This window comes from Perca flavescens, chromosome 15 (assembly GCF_004354835.1).
Source record: "Perca flavescens isolate YP-PL-M2 chromosome 15, PFLA_1.0, whole genome shotgun sequence".
Lineage (NCBI taxonomy): Eukaryota > Metazoa > Chordata > Actinopteri > Perciformes > Percidae > Perca > Perca flavescens.
In genome coordinates this window covers 23,991,394-24,011,056 of record NC_041345.1, presented here as the reverse complement: position 1 = coordinate 24,011,056, position 19,663 = coordinate 23,991,394, and the positions used below count along the sequence as shown (strand labels likewise).

The 19,663-nt window shown below is 43.3% G+C and overlaps 1 protein-coding gene across 10 annotated transcripts in view; it reads right to left on the bottom strand.

Annotated features, from left to right (window-relative positions):
* The window catches only part of nfixb (nuclear factor I/Xb), a 164,387-nt gene that overhangs the window by 28,989 nt on the left and 115,735 nt on the right, over positions 1–19,663 (bottom strand). The window lies entirely within an intron of this gene.

Below are 19,663 nucleotides of genomic sequence, written 5' to 3'. Positions count from 1 at the left end.
GTGAGGGGGGCAGGTAAGCATCAGAGAGAACTGACGGGAAATGGCGACTTCTTTCATTCTTTCCAATTCCACTGAACAGAAACAGACACAGGCCCGAGATTAAAGGTTGAACATCCGTTGAAAGTCATGAATCGGCTAATCAAAAAAAAAAAAAAAAAAAGGTTAATATCGTCACTTCCGGGAGGGGAAAATCCCTTACTAGAGAAAGCGTCAAAGAATTCACTTTAGAGAACACTTTTCTCTCCCTATACTTCTCTCTCAGGGGCTTGTAGTTATTAGTTTAGTTGAAGCAGTGCAGGCTGGGTAAAGTGGTAGAAGCCCTGAGAAATCTCAGCTCGCCACTACTGACTCGTAAGTTGAGGGATACCATTTACGGGTTCTATGCGTTGTGTGGATTGCCTCTCCTGTTTGGGTTTACCTTGACAAAACCACGTTTCTCTTTTTATTATAGGTCTTTTTGTTTTCTCTGAGTGGCTTTAAGGTGCACACTAGTTGTTTTTTTTCTTTGACCATGTAAGTCGGGTAAAGTGTTAAAGGTCCCAAGAAACTCAGCCTCTCCAGTGCTGACTCATAAGTTGAGGGGTACTTGTAAATGGTACACCTGTGGGTCCCCTGCATTGTTTGGATTGCATCTCCTGTGTGTGTTTACCTAAGCGTCTATAGGGGGCAGGCGGGCAGAGAGCCACCTGCTTCAGCTAGTTTAGTTTGGCCCGCTGGCTGCCATTCTTCTTCAGATGTGTAATGCGGCCTTGAGGAGTTTTATGGTCGTATCATATACACCATTCAGGCCAATTACCCCACAGCGCTGAAGCTTTAAGGCTGTCCTGGGCCAAGTCTCCGTAGCCAGAACGTGGGCCCCCTTGCAGCCAGTACTAGGCCCCCCAATCTCAACATCCTCTAAGGCACCAAATCAGCGTTCTAATCTTGGGTGGCATTAGTGGCCGACGTGCCAGCAAACTGCTGCACTATTCACCCTGTCTGTGCGTTGCCAAAACCAAGGCAACATAAAGAGACAAACCAAATCACCTCATCCCTCTGGGTCCGAAAAGAAGAGGGGAGAGTTTCTTTTTTCTTTTTCTTCCTCGCAACTCCCTTCCCTCATTCTCATTCCCTCCATCTTCACGTCTTTCTCCCTCAATTCCTCTCACACTCGTTCTGTCTCTGCTTCTCTTTCTCTCTCGTGCTGTCGCTCTGTGGAATCCTGGCAGCCATCTTAGCGCTTGGCAGCCATCTTAGCTTTGGCGGTACCCATGCATTCCTGCTAGCTGACGGCACACCCACGCACGCGCACACAGACAGACACACACACACACAGACAGACACACACACACACACTCTTGCACACAGACCCAATGGTCTTAAAGATAAAGATGACCTACAGAGGATATGCAATGCGAATGCAGCGAGGATAAAAACTGCTGGGATGTTTGTCTGCAATCCTGCAAGTGTGGTGTTGCCCGCCCTGATAGCGTGTAACAGAAAGAGTATGAGTTAAATAATAACGAGACATGATCACGCACACACACACACACACACACACACACACACACACACACACACACACACACACACACACACACACACACACACACAAAGCATAGGGAAGGACAGGAATCATCCAAAGCAAATAAGGTGATCATGTAAGATGAAGCAAGAATAAATAAAGCCTGAGGCCTTGCTTATTGCGGCAGCACTCGCCCCGACAATCCTGATCATGCATTTCACTACAAGCACAAACCGTTAAAACCTCTTAAACCTGTATGCCTCTGAAAAAGCCAAAATTCGGCGCCTAGTTGTCATGACAACAGGGATGGCACACCACAGTCCCTAATGATGAGTGGTTGTTGAAGCCTGTGTGTGCATATGTGTCGCTGTTTGGCCTGGCAATTAGTTGGAATGAAGATAATAATATAGCCTACTGGCAGGGGCTCAATGTGTTGTTTTATTGAAGTATGTCTTGGCACCAAACCGCTGTGCTACAGCGAGGGCGACTTTTCACTATATCAGTCTTTCTGCAGTCTAAGGTGTTAAATCCACTCCAGTTACATTATCAGATTTTCAAACTCTGCTTTCAGAACTTTATACTTTTCTTAGCAGAATGTAAACCGATCTCTACAAGTTGTTAGGAGTAAAGACTTCTCTGTACAAAAATTGTAAAAGATGGACAGACAGTACTTGAGAAGTTGTGTGATGAAGGTCCTATGAGATGCTATGATATAAAAAAAATTAAAAATCTGATTTAAGATTTAAATCAATTTTTTCTCCCCCTACTGAAAATCAATCCGCAGATGACAAAGAAATTGTTCAAAACAAGTTTTAACTTGATTTAGTTTTGACTCATACACACACACACACACACGGGGCTATATATTCAACAAGCTGTTTTCACACATACAGGTAATTCATTGTTTATATACCGTCTATGCTCGTTCCTCGCTAAAAGTTCAAATCAATTTAACGTTATTGCGCAACCTTGCCCCCATTTTCACCTGTTGCTGAGTAATGTACATTAACACCCCATGGTCTCTTGAATGTAGCATACCTGTAGCAAGCTCCTTCGTGGTAACTAGCAGTAAAAAACAAACGTCGAAGAGGAGCTCCGTGCTACAGAGCGCCGATTGCTAGTTGTTTAAGCCGCTACAGACCTCCGTCACAGCTCGGTCGTATCAGCGGCATTTAGTAGACGTGTTGAGCCGCAACAGAGTTCCTCAACACCGCCTCTGGCGCCCCGCATGGTGCTCCTTCAGGTCAGCGGTAGCTGGTGGCTCAGTTATCCGAGAATAGGTGACTCTCAGCCGGGGACAGAGCCGGTCATTTCGGCAGTAGTTACGGATAAGAAGCTAAGCAATGAAACGACTAGTTATTATATATACTGTATATATTATAATTAATGTTAGTCCCTGTCGCTGCCATGTCGTTTGTGTATCTCTATGGCAAACGCGCATAGGGAGGGCTGAGCACGTTCGGAGCTACGGGAGCCCAGAAGGTCAGCGGATGTAAAGGAGAAAATCGATTTTCATTTAAACAAATCAACGTTAACTACACATTCGAGTTAATCGATAAAATCGACTTATCGACCAGCCCTAGATACATATATAATTAACTATAGACTATACAATGATCCTGAAAACACAGAACCAGATAGCTTGTACTGTATAATAAATTACACTCTAGTTAACGGAGCAGTCTTTAACTGTGATTGCAAAACAATCATTCGCTCATATTGTTTTATAGCATTTTACTGTAAGCTTTCTTTATTCTTTCATCTCTTTCCTGTTCCTGTTGTGTAGTTTCCAATCCTATTTTTTTCCTGCGTTTTGTTTTTTGAAGCTCTTTACACATCCAGTGCAAGCATTTAATGGTGCTCTTTGGATGCTTTTATATAGACCTTAGTGGTCCCCTAATACTGTATCTGAAGTCTCTTTTTTATATAGGCCTTAGTGGTCCCCTAATACTGTATCTGAAGTCTTTTATATAGACCTTAGTGGTCCCCTAATACTGTATCTTTTATATAGGCCTTAGTGGTCCCCTAATACTGTATCTGAAGTCTTTTATATAGGCCTTAGTGGTCCCCTAATACTGTATCTGAAGTCTTTTATATAGGCCTTAGTGGTCCCCTAATACTGTATCTGAAGTCTCTTTCCCGAAATTCAGCATTGGTGCAGAATTACAGCCACTAGAGCCAGTCCCACAATGAGCTTTCCTTAGAATGTGCCATTTCTGTGTCTATAAGCTATTGAGGAGGAGGAGGAGGAGGAGGAGGAGGAGGAGGGTTTGGGGCAACTGCCATGCTTTGCTCGTTTGCAAGCCATGATGTCTCTCTTTCTCGTGGGTGGGCCAAATTCTCTGAGCGGGCAAAGCAGAGAAAGGGGAGGTAACCTTTCCCCTTATGACGACATAAAGGGAAGATTCCAGATCGGCCCATCTGAGATTTCATTTTCTCAAAGGCAGAGCAGGATACCCAGGGCTCGGTTTACACCTATCACCATTTCTAGCCACTGGGGGACCATAGGCAGGCTAGGGGAACTCATATTAATGTTAAAAACCTCAAAGTGAAATGTTCATGCCATGGGACCTTTAAGGACAGTTTGTATTTTATTACATTGGAACCCAGTATGTGACACTGGGGGTAGCAAAAGTGTATGTGGACTAATTGCTACAGCTGTGTTGTGCACAGCGAGGTCACAGTATTTTGACCGTGGTTACAAGGTACGGTGGCAACGTGATAAGATGGAAAGGAGAACTGGTATTTTGTTTGATTAGTTTTGGTATTATTTCAAATAAACTGATTGACACATCCAACTTTAAGTTTCAGATTTTGGACGTTTTTTTTTTTTTAGTCATAATAGTTTGTTTGAAGCACGCCATCTACACTAGAGCCACGCGTGCATTAATGAACAAAAGAAAGAACAAATGTGCGTTAACAAAAATCAGCACAATATATATATATATTTTTTAAATCAACGAAAGACACTTTTTGTTAGTTGAAAGAAAATATTAATAGAGAACTGAATAATGTACGTCACTTTGTTTTTTTTAGTGCTGCCTTTTTTATACAATGTTCAATTTGTTTAATAAAAGAATGTTGGAAATGATTTGCTTTCATTTGCTTTAAATGAAAAAAAAATAAATGAAAACCTACTTAAACTAAAACAAAAAAAACGTTTTCGTTATCCATCCACAAAGTTACTGCTCCAACGCTTTCCCGATTTCCCAAATTATGAAGCGGCCCGAGGCCCAAACCACAGAAGGTGTGTGCGTTATTCGCGCGCCAAAAGAAATGCCTTTCTTTCTTTTACCTTTATTTATTATGCCTGTGACTCTTACTCACAAGTAAGGTTCTAACTGAATCTGAGAAGAGAAAGAAGCGGCGTTGCCTACACAGAATAATACAGGATGTGCTTCGGAGAGCCAAAAATAAGTGTTGATATAGATGCTAAAGGTCCCCACGCCCACACCTATAACACAGTATGTAACCACATGAGCCTTTATTATCACAGTGGTTCAAATGCTTTGTACACGTGCACGCACCAAACATGGATACACATGCCTCCAAAGCCCAAACATGCTCTTACACACACACACACACACACACACGTTTATACACGGATGAATCACTCTTATCTCTGGCGCACAGTCGCCCCAAGGCCCCCTGCATACGTCTCACCAGAGATAATGCAGCAAAGACACACACAGGCCATCAAATATACCATGCTATCGCTCTAATCACACACTCTCTCACACACACTCTCTCACACACACACTTCATTTTGCTTCTTGGGCAGTATACAGTCACTGCTGCTGATAAAGCCCTGCTGTGTGTGTACACAAAAAGTTAACACTGGCTATACATTTATCGCACTGCAGATGCAGACAGAGGCTAATAACTCACACCCAGGCTAATGTACACACACTCAAAATCACACTTAGTTAATCACGCCATTCATCATACACACACACACACACACACACACACACACGTAATTTTACATTCAAAGACACTTGAATGTAAAATTACATACACTCGCTCAGTCCGCAGGCAGCCATTGTCAACGCTAATGGCCTCATTTACCGTGCGCATATTCATATATACGAGTGCACAATGCTCACACAGGCACTATTTTGTGTGTGTGCTAATTTACCGAACAGCTTAGAGTGTTTGTTTGTGCATCACAAGCACACATGAGCAAACAGGCCCTCTGTAATCTAATGTGCGCTAAGTGATGGGGATGTTTCCGACTGATGACACACGGTAAAACCCAACACCAGTCCAACACTGGAAAGAAAATATAAATAGCTGTGGATGTTAAACTGGATGATGGCTGAAAGGAATGAAGTCACTCGAGCGTGTACATTTTCATAAATACGTTTTCTCATATTCAGTGTTAATATTTTATCCTCAAAAATGGAGATGTCATTCAAATTATTATAATAAAAAAAAAATAAGTAGCACATCACATCCTTTGTCAACAGCAGCCACTTAGCTTAGACACTGCTAGCCTGGCTCTGTCCGAAGGGAACTAAATCCACCTACCAGCAGCTCAGAAGCTTACAGATTGCCAATGTTCTATCGTGTTCATTTCATCCACCCAAAAACTGAAGTGCCAAAACAACGTGGTTTGAAACACCCAGATGTTACTACTCTGTAGGCATCTGTGGCTCTGGAGGAGATTTGACATTTTTTTATGAAATGGTGACATCATCAGGGTTGTCGTGAGTGAGGATACTACACCTTTTGTACACAAAGCCTTCATTACATACTACAAGTGTGAGCGTGGAGTTTCAAAGACATGCGCATTTACCAGTCAGGGAGTGCCTAATAAAGAAAACATATTGAGTTGCATTATGGGAAGTGTAGGATTTGGCATTTTTTTGAAAGATTAGTTTTGGACATTTTTAGGCCTTTATTTGACAGGACAGCTGAAGACATGAAAGGGGAGACAGAGGGGGGGAATGACATGCAGCAAAGGGCCACAGGTCGGAGTCGAACCTGGGGCCGCTGTGTTGAGGAGTAAACCTCTATATATGGGCGCCCGCTCTACCAACTGAGCTATCCGGACACCCAGCATTTTTGGAACTTGACAAATACTAGGGACTAGAAGTCAGGATGTCTAGGCTTCTGCAGCATTATATTTACCTACTACTACTCCACTACTACTACTACTACTACTACTACTACTTTTCTAACAAGTCCTCCAAACTTTATAGGAGTGCAATGCTTAATTGCTGGAGCTCCAATTGCTATGGTGTGAATGCTTATATGGTTTTATAACTAACGGCGGCACGTAGGGCTGCAACTAACGATTACTTTCACAGTCGATTCATCCGTCGATTATTTTCTCGATTAACCGATCGTTTGGTCTGTAAAACGATGGTGAAAAATGTCGATCAGTCTTTTCCAAAGCCCAAGATGACGTCTTCAACGTTTACTGTCACAGAGGAGTGAAGAAATATTCACATTTAAGAGGCTGGGATTGAATAATTTTTGCATTTTTTTGGTAAAAAGAAAAAAAGAAGACTCAAACTGATTAATTGATTGACAAAATAGTTGGCAATTCATTCAACATCTGACAACTAATCAATTCATCGTTGCAGCTTTAGTGGCACGTCACAGGTTTAAATCCTAGCATCTACAAGGAAAACAGTGACTTCACTTGTACTTCCTTACTTAAAGCCACAGTTAAAGTGCCCTTGAGCAAAACACGTGTGCTCAGTCTGGCAGGTAAACGAAGCCTCTGAGGACCAACAGTACGACTGTAGCAATAAGAGAAGGCTGCTAACAAATGGGAACATGTCACGTCTGGTCGGCTTGCCAAACTGGAAAAAACAAAACAAAAAAACACACGTGTTGAAGTGCTGCAACCGTTCTCTTCATCCCTAGGAAAATCCACAAACAAAAAACAACAGTCAGGTTCCCTGCAGGACACCAAAAACCAACATAGTGAAGCCTCTTGCTTTTAGGTGATAATCTTTGATTGTCTCCTTAGCTTAGAGTTACCAACAATACCAATACCGGCCAATACTCGGACGTCGCTCCGGAGACTGTACAACTGTGAGCGTTGGGTTGGGGTTTTCCAGTAGAATCACAGAGGAAGAAAGGAAGACGAGTAATCCGCTTAGAACGAGGCTTAAAAAAAATAAATAAAAAAAATAAAAAAGGACCTTTTACTAGTCGCCATTGGATGGAATCGGCCTCTTCCACGGGTGAGCGTTAGCGCCATTTTAGTTTGCAATTGCCGCCGTAATTATCGAGGCGGACTGGGGGTCTGTGACGCAGGAAGTTAAGGACCAAAAAACGCCGATCGTTACAAGTCGCAGTCGGTGTCCAATTCCGCCACGCTTGCCTCGGTGCCCCTTCTGGTGTAGACATGGAGAAGGACACAGGGAGTAGTAGATGTTCAACTGTTCAGAAATAGTTTGTTAGGACACTTAATTGTTCAGAGAAGACTGTGGACGTGGCTGTTTTATTGGTTTTTGTTTGTTTGGTTGTGAACCTGAATGTCATCTTCTGTGAAGAAGACTGCAGTTACAAAAGGGAAACTAGATGGCAGGTTGTTAATAAAGGTTTTAAATTTGACAATGCAGTGTGGTACATTGCGAACAAAGCTCAGATATTATATTGCATAAAAGTCTAGTCTAAAAATGGCATAGCAACCTGTGCTTAAAAAAAATAAATAAATAAATAAAAATCGAGGATTTGGAGAATCATGACACCCCTAGAAACAGGCTACGTAGTAGGGGGTGGGGGGAAAAAGAAATCCAAAATCGTATGCATAGTTATTTTTTGCCAACGATTTTTAAAATGGATTCTTTTTCCCCAGAATCAATATTATTTATTTTCCCAATGATTCACCTAAATATTTCGTTGATACGGTACCGCCGACGGCGACTACATCACATCCGTTTTCCAGCTAAACAGAGCGAAAGCAGAACATCCATGTTGTGTACAGATGAAGTAAATGTCAGACTGACTGACTGACATGTGATGTGCATTCTTCTTAGAAATGTCTCATGATATATTGTCTCTAGAAATGTATTATTCAGCTTTTGTTAAAAGAAAAGAAAAAAGAAAATTGCAATACTCAATACTATAGAATCGCACTAAATGAAAATCGCAATACAAATTTAATCGGCATTCATGTATCTTGAAAGAATTGGTACAAAAGCATATGGTCCCAGCCATACTGTACTAATTATAAATCCATGTAAGAGAGGCCAGCACAGCCGCAGCCTAAAGCCCACGACCCGTCTGACTCCATCTCTCCGTCTCCACCCTCTGTGTCCATGTCATTTAAGGATAGCTCCCCAGACGTGGTTCACTTCACAGTCAAATGATAGGGGCCTCTTCCTGCAACTGCACAAGAGCTCTGCGGACAAACCTACCACTGTACTCTCTCTCTCGCCCCCGCCTCTCCCTTTCACTCTCTCCTGCTGTAACCCCCGTATAGACTTCTGTCTATACGAGCTGTGGCGTTTTAGGCGTGCAGGCTCAAACCCCGTCATTTCTGGTGGAGTGTGTGGGTACCAGCAGCAGCTCGGTCTCAAGGTTCTGGGTTAATATGGAAACGCAGCTGCGGTGTTGCGTTCGTACGTCTTCGAGATGTGACCGGGGGGCAGCCCTGATTGCAGTGCACATATATACAGAAATACTAAATATAATGTAGCATGTTTGCACGGCTTCATGCTGATGAAGATGGATGTGAAGCAGGCAGTGTACAGGCACTTACTGACATATACACACACACACACACACACACACACACACACACACACTTAAACTCCAACACATATACTTGTGTGTGTGTGTGTGTGTGTGTGGCTGCACAGTCTCACCCCCTCTCCCCACCCCCACCCACTCACCAGCCTCTGGATAAAGAAAACAAACAGCCTCCCCAATTGGGTTTCGCTTAAGAGGTTTATCGGTATGTTGCTTAACATTCTGACCTTTTTTTTTTTTTAACTTTAATGCGCTTAAAATGTTCCAAACCCTCCTAATCCCCACGGCTATCCCACACAGATGTTCACTCGGCTCTTTTATTGGACTTTATTTTAACCTCTTTTTTTTTTTTTTTTTTTTCTTCCGTTCCTCTTCTCCTCCTCCTTCACCACCTCCTTCATCCTCCCAACATCCCTCTTCTCCCCACCTCCGTTTTCGTTCGCAGATTTGTTTCCGGTTTTGGAAAACCACTCATCGTCGCCTTCTGATCAGCCGCCCCCCACCCCCCCTTGTGCTTCAATCTTCCCTGAGCAAACCTCATCCTGGCCCCTGGGTTTCTAAGCCGGTGGTCCGTATTGGACAGTCCTGCAGCGGGGGGGGGTAAGTTGATGGTACAGTACATCTGTCCCAGGAATGACCCCGGCTCACGTTGGTCGAGCAACGAACACGGTTGTGAGAGGACACCACCTTCTCCAAAAAGGTGCCCCCTGATTATTTCATGGGAATTTGTTTCATTCGATAATGAACAGTTGAGTGTAACAAGGTAATAACTGGGGATTGGGTCAAATCAGCGTTGTGGTTCTACAGCGTTCCTGCTGAGCCATTAGGCCATCCAGAACCGGCGCTGCACAACTGAGGCATCCACCCTGACTTTACCCCTTCATTAGCCCTTTCACTTACTTATCTTCTAACGTGCTCCATTATCTTTGTTTTTGTCACATTTAGAAGGATTTTCCCACTGGAGACGAAGCTAAAGTGGGCGTAGGTCTGACGTGAGTTGGTTTTGACTCAATACAAGACTACATCTAAATCACTCTAGCCAAAGGGGTTTCCGAGGTTTATTTAGGCCAGGGGGACCCCTCAGCTGAAAGAGATACTACATATTTTGGATAAAATGGAGTTGCATTTTAAACTGGGCCTACAATAACGTGCAGGGCGGTCTAAAGCCTTTACACATACCTCTTTTTAGCACATAGACTACTAAGCTATTAAAATAATCATTGACATATTCATATATTTATACGTCATGTTTTATTGTTAAACATACATGTGGCACAGCAAAACTGACAGACAGACAGACAGACAGGTAACTGTATCTGTGGATTTAGTGGCTAACATACCTGTGGGCCAGTAAGCCTATCCTCAATGTTGTGTAAATGGAAAGTTTTTTTCATGAATAGGCTAATTTATCTTTGCTAATAATATGTTGGATGTTAATGTATAGTTTCAGACATATTTGAATTTTCTTTTTTTTTTTTTTTTTTTTATTAAAACTAAAAAAAGATCAAAATCATTTTTGCACCCCTCCCTGCAGTAACACTGAGGACCCCCCGTTGAAAATCTCTGCTCTAGCAAATGTGTTACGTTGAAATTGGTTGTCGCACATAACAAACTAAAAGAGTAAATAAAAATGCTGTATTGTTCCATTGATGCACTCTCTCTAGTTACAGTCATGTCTAGTTTCTTTGATAGAGATGATAATCTTGTATTAGCATCTTTACAACAAGGAGCTCTGTGCTTTTACGGCCTTATTTCTGACTTTTAAGGCGAATATTAAACAAAATACAGATTACATGATTGTTAACATCCTCTGCACGCTCATTGCCCAAATCTGTTGCTCGTTAAAAATTTGAGCGCCTGGTAATAATTGAATCATTGAAGGCGACTTAAATGAGTGTACCAAGAGTTTTATCAACTCTTCGGATTTTGGCAGCATTAGCAGATATTTTAGTGAGTAAATCAAGCTGAAACAATAAAAGGGAGGGGGACCAGAATAGGATTTAATGAAGTGAGTTGGACATGTCTCCCCAGTGGAAATTACGCTCTTCATCCATTGACCAAAAATAACTAAATACATTTTTTTTAAAAAGTCCCTGAATTTGTTGAGTGACTTATGTCGGCACATGTTGTCGACGTTCAGGCTTATTATGAATAACTGCCTGCCTTGTTCTAAAAGGGACTGGAAAGATGGCCCATTAACTGTCAATGGAGCAGCTCATTTCGCTTACAAATCAGAGCTGAGCTTTCAAAAAAGATTGTAGGAATAACACTCGGGTGTTTTCTGTTTTCAGGATGGATTTTTTCCCTCCGCTATTTTTGGCACTTCCCTGGGAAGTTTATTTGGCTTCCATATATCCACACCCTCCCTATTAAACCAGCGATTCCTCGAGCAACTACGGTGGTGTCAACAAAGTAGCAGTTAGGCTTGCAAATCCCTGTCTTTTTCGAGAGTCTACATAATCGATCTTTGTTCCCACATTCAGTGTAAAAAAAGAGACAATAGTGCATCTCTATGTAGTTCACTGAATACCTGGTATGTAACTCCATGTGACAGCACAGCATGGGGGCGATGTGATTAATTGTGAAATGTGTTTTCTGCGCTGGTAGTGCTGAAGTGTGAACGTGTGGGCGTGAGACCATAAATACATCGCTTGGTGGTTATGGATGTGCGATTGTGTCTTATATATGTGTATGATAGTGTATATTATAGTGTAAAAAAAAAAAAACATATATATCTGGAGAGCACATGTTGAGGCACAGTTGGAGATAAGCGTGTAAACATCTGTGACTGAGCGGCAGAGTGTAGGAGGGAGACAGCGTTCCTTTTATTAAAACATGTAAGCATGCGTGTGCATCAACATGCAGAGCTGCTCGTGGGAGTATTTGCACGTGCATGCTCCCGAGTCGGTGTCTATATTTGGGTAAGTAAAAAAAAAAAAAAAAAAAAAAAAAAAAGAATGTGTGAGATAATTCTGCGTTAGATGCACATCTGTTTTTCTGTGTGTGTGTGTGTGTTTGTGTGTGTGCACCGCGTGGCCGCCTGGCCCGAGCCCTGTGCCAGCAAGGAGCAGGTGTGGGGAGGCAGCCCTGTATTGCCCGTTGCCCATCTGCGTGGCCGTCTGTGTGCCGCCTGCGCCCTCTCCGTGCCAACGCCACACAGAGCCGGGGAGCCAGGGGGTGAGATTGGAGGGTGAGGAGGGGTGAGTGGGGCCTAAAGGGAATCAACCATGGGAGAGAGAGGAGGACAGGGGGTAGAAGGATGGAAGGGGTTGTGGAGGGGCAGGCTGGCTGGCTGCCCATGTATACCCCCACCCCCTCCCACACTCCTCCTCTCTCCCCCCTCTGCCCTGTTCCTTTTATCTTCTATCTGTGCCTATGCTGATGAGCTGTGATGTACAGGGAGAGATAGACAGGGAGGGAGAGAGGGAGGGAGGAAGAGGGACACACAGACTGAGCAAAGTCTCTTTACCACCCTGCATGTTCTCAGGGTAGCAAAGTGCTTTCTGTGCTGCATTGACTACGTTTACATGCACATAATATTCTGTTTTTTGGCCTTATTCCAAAAAAAGACAATATTGCGACTAAGCTGTTTACATGGCTAATGAAAGTGAATATTACACTAATATTCCGGTTTACATGTAGCCGTGCAGAAATAGGATTTCTTTCCAAAAGTTTTCCAGCGGTGGCGGACTTGCCCGAAACGCAGCATCCCTTTCATTCCTTCTTTCCAAAACCTGTTGACGCCCAAGTCTTTTTATAATGTGTAGAAGTAGGTGTGTTTCTCCTTCTTTTCTTTCGGGCATGCAGCTCTACCCCAGCCTTGCAAACTGTTGGCTGGTTGGTTTGTGTAGAACAACAGACAGCAACGCACGGAGTGCACCGTGAGTCATAAACTGGAAGGAGGCTGTAAACTACAGCTGGGCGATATGGACAAACTCAAATATCACCATATTTTTGACCAAATACATCAATGTCGATATTGTAGGGTTGACTATTGGTGCTTTCACAAAATATTTACACAATGAGATTTGTGATAAGTAATCCTCAGTAATGTGGATATAATGACTAAGTGGGTAAAGGCAAATAACAGAACAGCTGGAACAGATCAGAAAATGAAATGCCTTTACTGTAATGCAGCCTTTAAAATAAAAAAACAACACCTGTGGCATATCACGATATCCAAAATTTAAGACGATATCTAGTCTCACGTATGGATGTCGATACAATATCGATATATTGCCGCAAACTGCGGCAATATATAGTTTACATGACCCGTACCAAAAATCGGAATATTGTCATATTCTGAATAATAGTTGAATATTTGTGTGCATGTAATTATATTTATTGGTTGTATGAATATGAAGCTGGAGGCCAATAACGGTAACTTCTCTGATTGTGACTGCCCTCTGTGTGTCTTTACCGTTCTATCCAAACGCTCACATTAAACTATGCATATGGAGAGGTGTTATTGCTCCATTTGGCCAGCAGATGTCACTTGTTGGCAGTAGGGGCACAACGCAGCAACACATGTTAAAGAAATCTGCCTCTCGCAGAGGGAAGAGAAGAGAGGAGAAGGGAGAGCAGCGGGAGAGATTTCATATTTTTCATATTGGACTGCAGGTTTCAACGTCTACATTCTGAAAAACTTCAATAGGAGATTTTTTTGGGGGGTGTTACTGATCACATCCACAGAACATGCTAGATCATATAGTCTCACAGCTGGCCTGGAACTCTCAAAAGTCCAGCCCAGACTTTAGATACTGGCAGGCTTGTTCAAAGTGTACTGCTGATTTGTGTATATCAAGTTTCATACAAACAGAACTGAGTATAAAATATATAGCACTGAATGGAAGACATGAGCCACCCTGTAGTACCCGCACGTTTCCCATGTTGTGATATCCGTGTGTGTGTGTGTGTGTGTGTGTGTGTGTGTGTGTGTGTGTGTGTGTGTGTGTGTATCAGGGTCTGGGCACAAGTGGGAATGGGGATCATGTGATGCCAGCCTTTGCCAGGGAATGGGGGAGAGAGACAGAGGAGGAGGAGGGGGGAGGGATATAGGGAGAAAAGGCAACAAAAAAAATGGGGGAAGAGAGGCAGACAGAGGAAAGAGGTGGAGAGACAGGAAAAGACAGAAAAAAAGAAGTGAATGAGAGAAAGGAAGAAAGGGAGAAGGGGGGAGTGGGAGGGAAAGAGTGATAGATTGAGAGAGAGGGGAGAGAGAGAGAGAGAGAGAGAGAGAGAGAGAATGGGGGTCGGGGCTTTAGGGGAGATTGTGAGAGCTGTGGGAACGTTTTGCCTCGCCAAGAAATGGCGAATGAGAAAGAAAGAGAGACTTGTTGGCAGAGCGGAGGAGGGTGAGGGGGGGGGGCGAAAGCAGCCTACAGTGGGCACCAGCTAGGGAGCAGGCCCGATCAAACCCAGCACTACGGGGGAGACACACACACACACAACACCACAGCCACCGAGGGGCAGCGCCATGGCTTTGTAACCAGCCAAATATTCGGAACTACTCTCCCAGTTGACCATAATTAAAACATCTCACACACACACATGGCCTAACCAGGTAAGGTAAAGGAGTGTCTGACTTCACAAAAAAGAAATGACCTGACTTGGACTGGTAAGGTAATGACTCATGATGACACGATGACTCAGATGACTTGGGTGTATTCATAAGTTTAAATGTGAGCTGTTAAATGTAAAATAATTAAAAAAGAAATAAATATGTTGTGTAATTTTATGTTGTCACATTCCTGTCTCCAACTATCAAGTGTGCTATACAGCGGCAGCTCCCCGGTATGGGATGTGTCATGATTGGATGACTGGCTGGCAGTCAAACTCCTCGCTATGGCAACAAGTGACATCAAAGACCCCTGATGAAGCCTCGTTAGTCGGACTGGACCGGACCAGACCACCACAACGGCTGCGTCTGTGCCACCAGTAATCACTTTTGGATTTACAAAAATCACGCCATCTTAGGAAAACAGTCACGACCAGTCGAACCACGAACGCCGTGCAACCACTAACGTAGCTCAAACACAGCGTTCGTGGTTCGACTGGTCATGACTGTTCTATTTTTAATAAACCGCCTGTACACTTACAAAGTTCTCAATGCTTTGGTTTACATGTAGGGACCCTCATTATGCTACCGTTGAAGTGTGGTGCTATTTTGAGCCTTGTTAGTGGTATAGAAATAGCAATTTACCCTCTGCCCCGAAGACTAGCTCAAAGTACAGTAAATATAGGACTTACAATTGTCAGGTCAGCAACACGACTCCAAATAAATGCTATTGTCTGCTAAATGTGTAAATTAGCAAGCTAAAACCCCAAATAGTTAAAAAAAGAAAAACCTTAATTGCGGTTTGAAGACAGTGGTCTAATTCTGTCTCTGTGTTCAGCTCTTATGCCAATATATGTCAAAAAGTTAAATCAAAATCTATTTTCTCTTCCCATTTGTTTTTGTTGAGCCATCTTAATCTTGGGGGTGTACACATACATTTACTTTCAGTAGATGTTACTAGAGCTGGACAATATGCCTGAAATCATGGTCATTATATTAAATAGGATATATTCCGATATGAATGTATATAACAATATGGCACATGTATGCCAAAGCATTGAATTGTACTCCACTATTAGGCATCAAATGACACCAAACTCGTCATGGTTGTAAATCAAAAACTAATGAAAAACTAATGTTATGTTTTCATGACCGCTTGCTTGAAATGACACTTTGGACAAAAGCTAATATCATACCATCACGGTATATGATTACACTCTTATGAGAGGAGGTATAAAGGTAAAGGTTTAATGATGTGTGCACGTTTGCATTTTGACTGCGTGACGCTCCAAGCCAGACTTTACTTTCAGGCTTTGCGGCAAATGTCGTTGGACTAGAGTACAAGCAACATTCACTTTAGAAATGGATGTTGTCGTGAGAGAGCGTTAAGTCTTCTTATAACATAATGTCAACAAAATATTGTCCAGATTACGAGACAACATTGTTTGCATCATACTCTGTTTACACCAACAGGCCTTCAGTGTGATCCAGGCTGGGCCAGAGAACACTAACCATTTTATTTTGGGTTTGTGAACTATGCAAATAAATGCTCCCAAATCTATCTGGGGCTTGGAGGACGTGTTTTATGAGGGTTGTAAAGCGCCACACAAACACATAAAGCAGGCCTGTAAAAATAATGTGTGCTCTGCATAAATGCTCATTTGGACTAATGAATTAGGGGAGCGATGAATGGCTGCGTAAAAACTCCACATCCTCCCTGGGTGATGCCAATAGAGGCATAATGTATGATGGGCATGATTTGTAAGCAAGTCTGCATGTCAGTTGTTCTTGCGTATGCTGGGGGAGAAAGGGGGGGTAAGTGTGTTGCTCTGTGTGTGTGTGTGTGTGTGTGCGCATTTCGGTGTGTCTGACTCACGGCGCTTATCTTTAGACCTTTCAGGTCGGTGTCAAATAAAGAACACCGGGTGAACAGCTCTAACAGATCCGATCTGGAACAACCCACACATAATGCGCCGCAAACGGGAGCACAAACATTGGCTAAATATCCGACTTTTGCTCCGCTAAACTTGGGAGCTGATCTGCATACTTCCTCCTGAGATGGTGGGTGCTTTCCCAAGTAAATCAGAAAGAGGTCCAAAGTAACGAAACAGCCAAATATGCATACCTACAGCACAGCATTTTAAAGTTTATTCTTTCAGCTGACAGGGAGAAGAAGAGGAGGAAGAGGAGGAGACAGACACAAATAGAGAAAGAGATCGAGAGTAGCAGATGAGGGCCTGGAAAAAAAAAAAAAAAAAAAGAAAAACAATCAGCTAAATGAGGGCACAGATAGAAAGGCAACCTTTGACCACCAGCTGTCTGGAAGTCACCGCCCAGCCGCATTTGTCAGTCTGTGTCCCCAGATGAACCCGACCCAAGGGTCAATGGCTCCCAGCACAGCCGCGTGTTTGTTTCCGTGTGTGCACACTGCTGTGGTGTCTTCCAAGTGTTTGTATGCGCACCCATGCGCACGGCTCGAGCTATCTGTGTCACAGCTGGCTTTATCTCTCGGGCAGATAAGGTGAGTAAACAAATGCCCGGTCTCTGACATGCTACTGTAGCTAACAAACGCTCCTGCTTACGCCACATACACCCCCCCCCCACAGTATCAGGCCCAGGGCACTGGGACATACAATTCAGGCGAGTCCCAGGCTCCAGCTGCAGGCACAGGCCTGAGAGTGAAAGTGCACACAATTCTTATTAGTCTGCGTATATACCGTATGAACATATAGTTTTCATGGGCTGACACAAATCAGATTGTGACAAATATATAAGTGAATCAAAATGCACGTCCATACATGTCACACATAGGGGATTAGCCTAGTTTGGACAGCTTATGGCTCCACTCAGGCTCTCCCTCGGTCAAGCTGATAATTGGAGATTTTTTTTCCGACCATCTATCAATCCATCTATTAATTTATTAACCCAGATGAAAGCTTTAAAACCCTCCTTCCTCCCCCCTCATCAGAATCAACATGGCGTAAAGAGATTAAACTAGTGCCAATCCACTTAGCGAGTTAAAAAAAAAAAACATATTCATCATCAATAAGCATCACTGCCCTCAGCCTTATTATCTCCAAACGCAGCGACAGCGTTCTCAAGTGATGCACTTGAAAATTCTGACCTTGTTTGAAAAACTGACACGCACTGAAAGTGAATATCGGAGGAGAAAAGTATATATATTTTTTTACAATAAAATAAGGAGTGTAACACTCTGTATTCTTCAACAATAAATACAGACATCTTTGACCATCACATAGGGCCTGATAATCACGGCTGAAATGTTTAGATGAAAAAGGCGGGTTTCCATGGTAACCCATCAGTTCCACGCATCGCATCTCTGTTTTTTTCCCCAAAACACGCCGGTGCAAAATGACCATTAAGTATACTCATTTGGATGGGAACCCCTGTCAGTCTGTTCCGCCTCTGTACGAAAGAGATGAAATGTCAGCCCAGCAATGGCTGCCCCCGCTGCCAGCGGCTCTGTGGTATTAAACGGAGAGGATGTTGAAGTCGAGGGGCAGACCAGAGGAGCCTGCATCTGTTTGGCAGTCGCTCAGAAATGTCTAGCCTTTCACACTACGCCTCTGGGATCGCTGGCGAAACTCAGCCAGAAGTTTATGAAAAACAGAGAGAAAGAGAGAACCAGGAAGGAGAGAATAGCGGGAGGGGGGTGGGGGTGAAGTGATGGAGCGCGAAGGAGAAACGAAGAATTAGCTAGATGACATGAGAAGACAGGAAGAGAGATAGCGAAGAGGAGGAGGGTGGACAGCTGGAATGAGAAAGGGAACCGGTTTAGATGATGATGATCTGATGTTTTCCATTCTGCTTGCACTGTATGTGTGCGTGTCTTTGTGTGTGTGTGTGTGTGTGTGTGTGTGTGTGTGTGTTTGCGAAAACGCGCAGGGGTTCTCCTGAGGCCCCTGAGGAGCCCGAGGGGCCCCCGGTGGGTTCTGAGTGGATTCAGGTGAGGAACAGGTGTGGCCACACATCAAAACGCATTGCCTGTGACTGTGGTAATCACACACCCTGGACAAAGGACAATGGCAGGTGTCCACACACATGAGTGTGTATGTGATTTACGCATAATCTCAGGTTCAAACCACGTGCGCGAGTAGTGTTGGGGAAGTAACTAGTTACATGTAACGTGTTACGTCATTTAATTACAAAATAAAAAAGCTAACTGTAATCCGTTACAGGTACTGGGGGGAAAAAGTGTAGTTAAATTAGTTACCTATGAAAATGTTCATGATTCAATTGGGGGTTAGATCGGAATAGTTTCTGTAAAAAGCTAGGCTTCATGTTGAACAGTGTTCATTTTGTTGCTTTGCATGTTTTTTGATGTAACCCTTCTTTTGCCATTTCCAGCCACAGCTGTTTAGTCAAGTTTGATGCTATTCTGATTCGATTGGTTCTCCGGTTTGGATTTCCTGTCCCGACAGTGAAATCGCCTCTCAAGCTGTCCGAGAGTTGCCACTATGGCTACGGATCAAAACACGTTCCAGTGCTGGAAATATAAAAACACATATCATACAGAAAGAGTTCAAACATAACTGTGCAATGCAAAGAATGTCTGCCGGCGGTCTAAATGCTATCGATGTTGAAACATCAGGAAACATCTGCAGGTATGGGAGTTAAGTTAGCTTACAGTAACTTCAGATGTTTCCTGAGGTTGGGTATTGAAAGTTTTGACGTCGATCTAGCATTTGGATTGCTGGCAAAAGGGTAGGAAAAAGAAAGGAAAGGCACGCCTACCATCCGTGTGACACTCAAGGCTTCTAATGTGTATCGAAGACGTAATTTAGCACCATATTTACAGTAGTCGGTGTTGAGTACTGCCGTCAACATTGCCAGGTTTAAACATTTGAAAATGGTCAACAGTTAAAAAC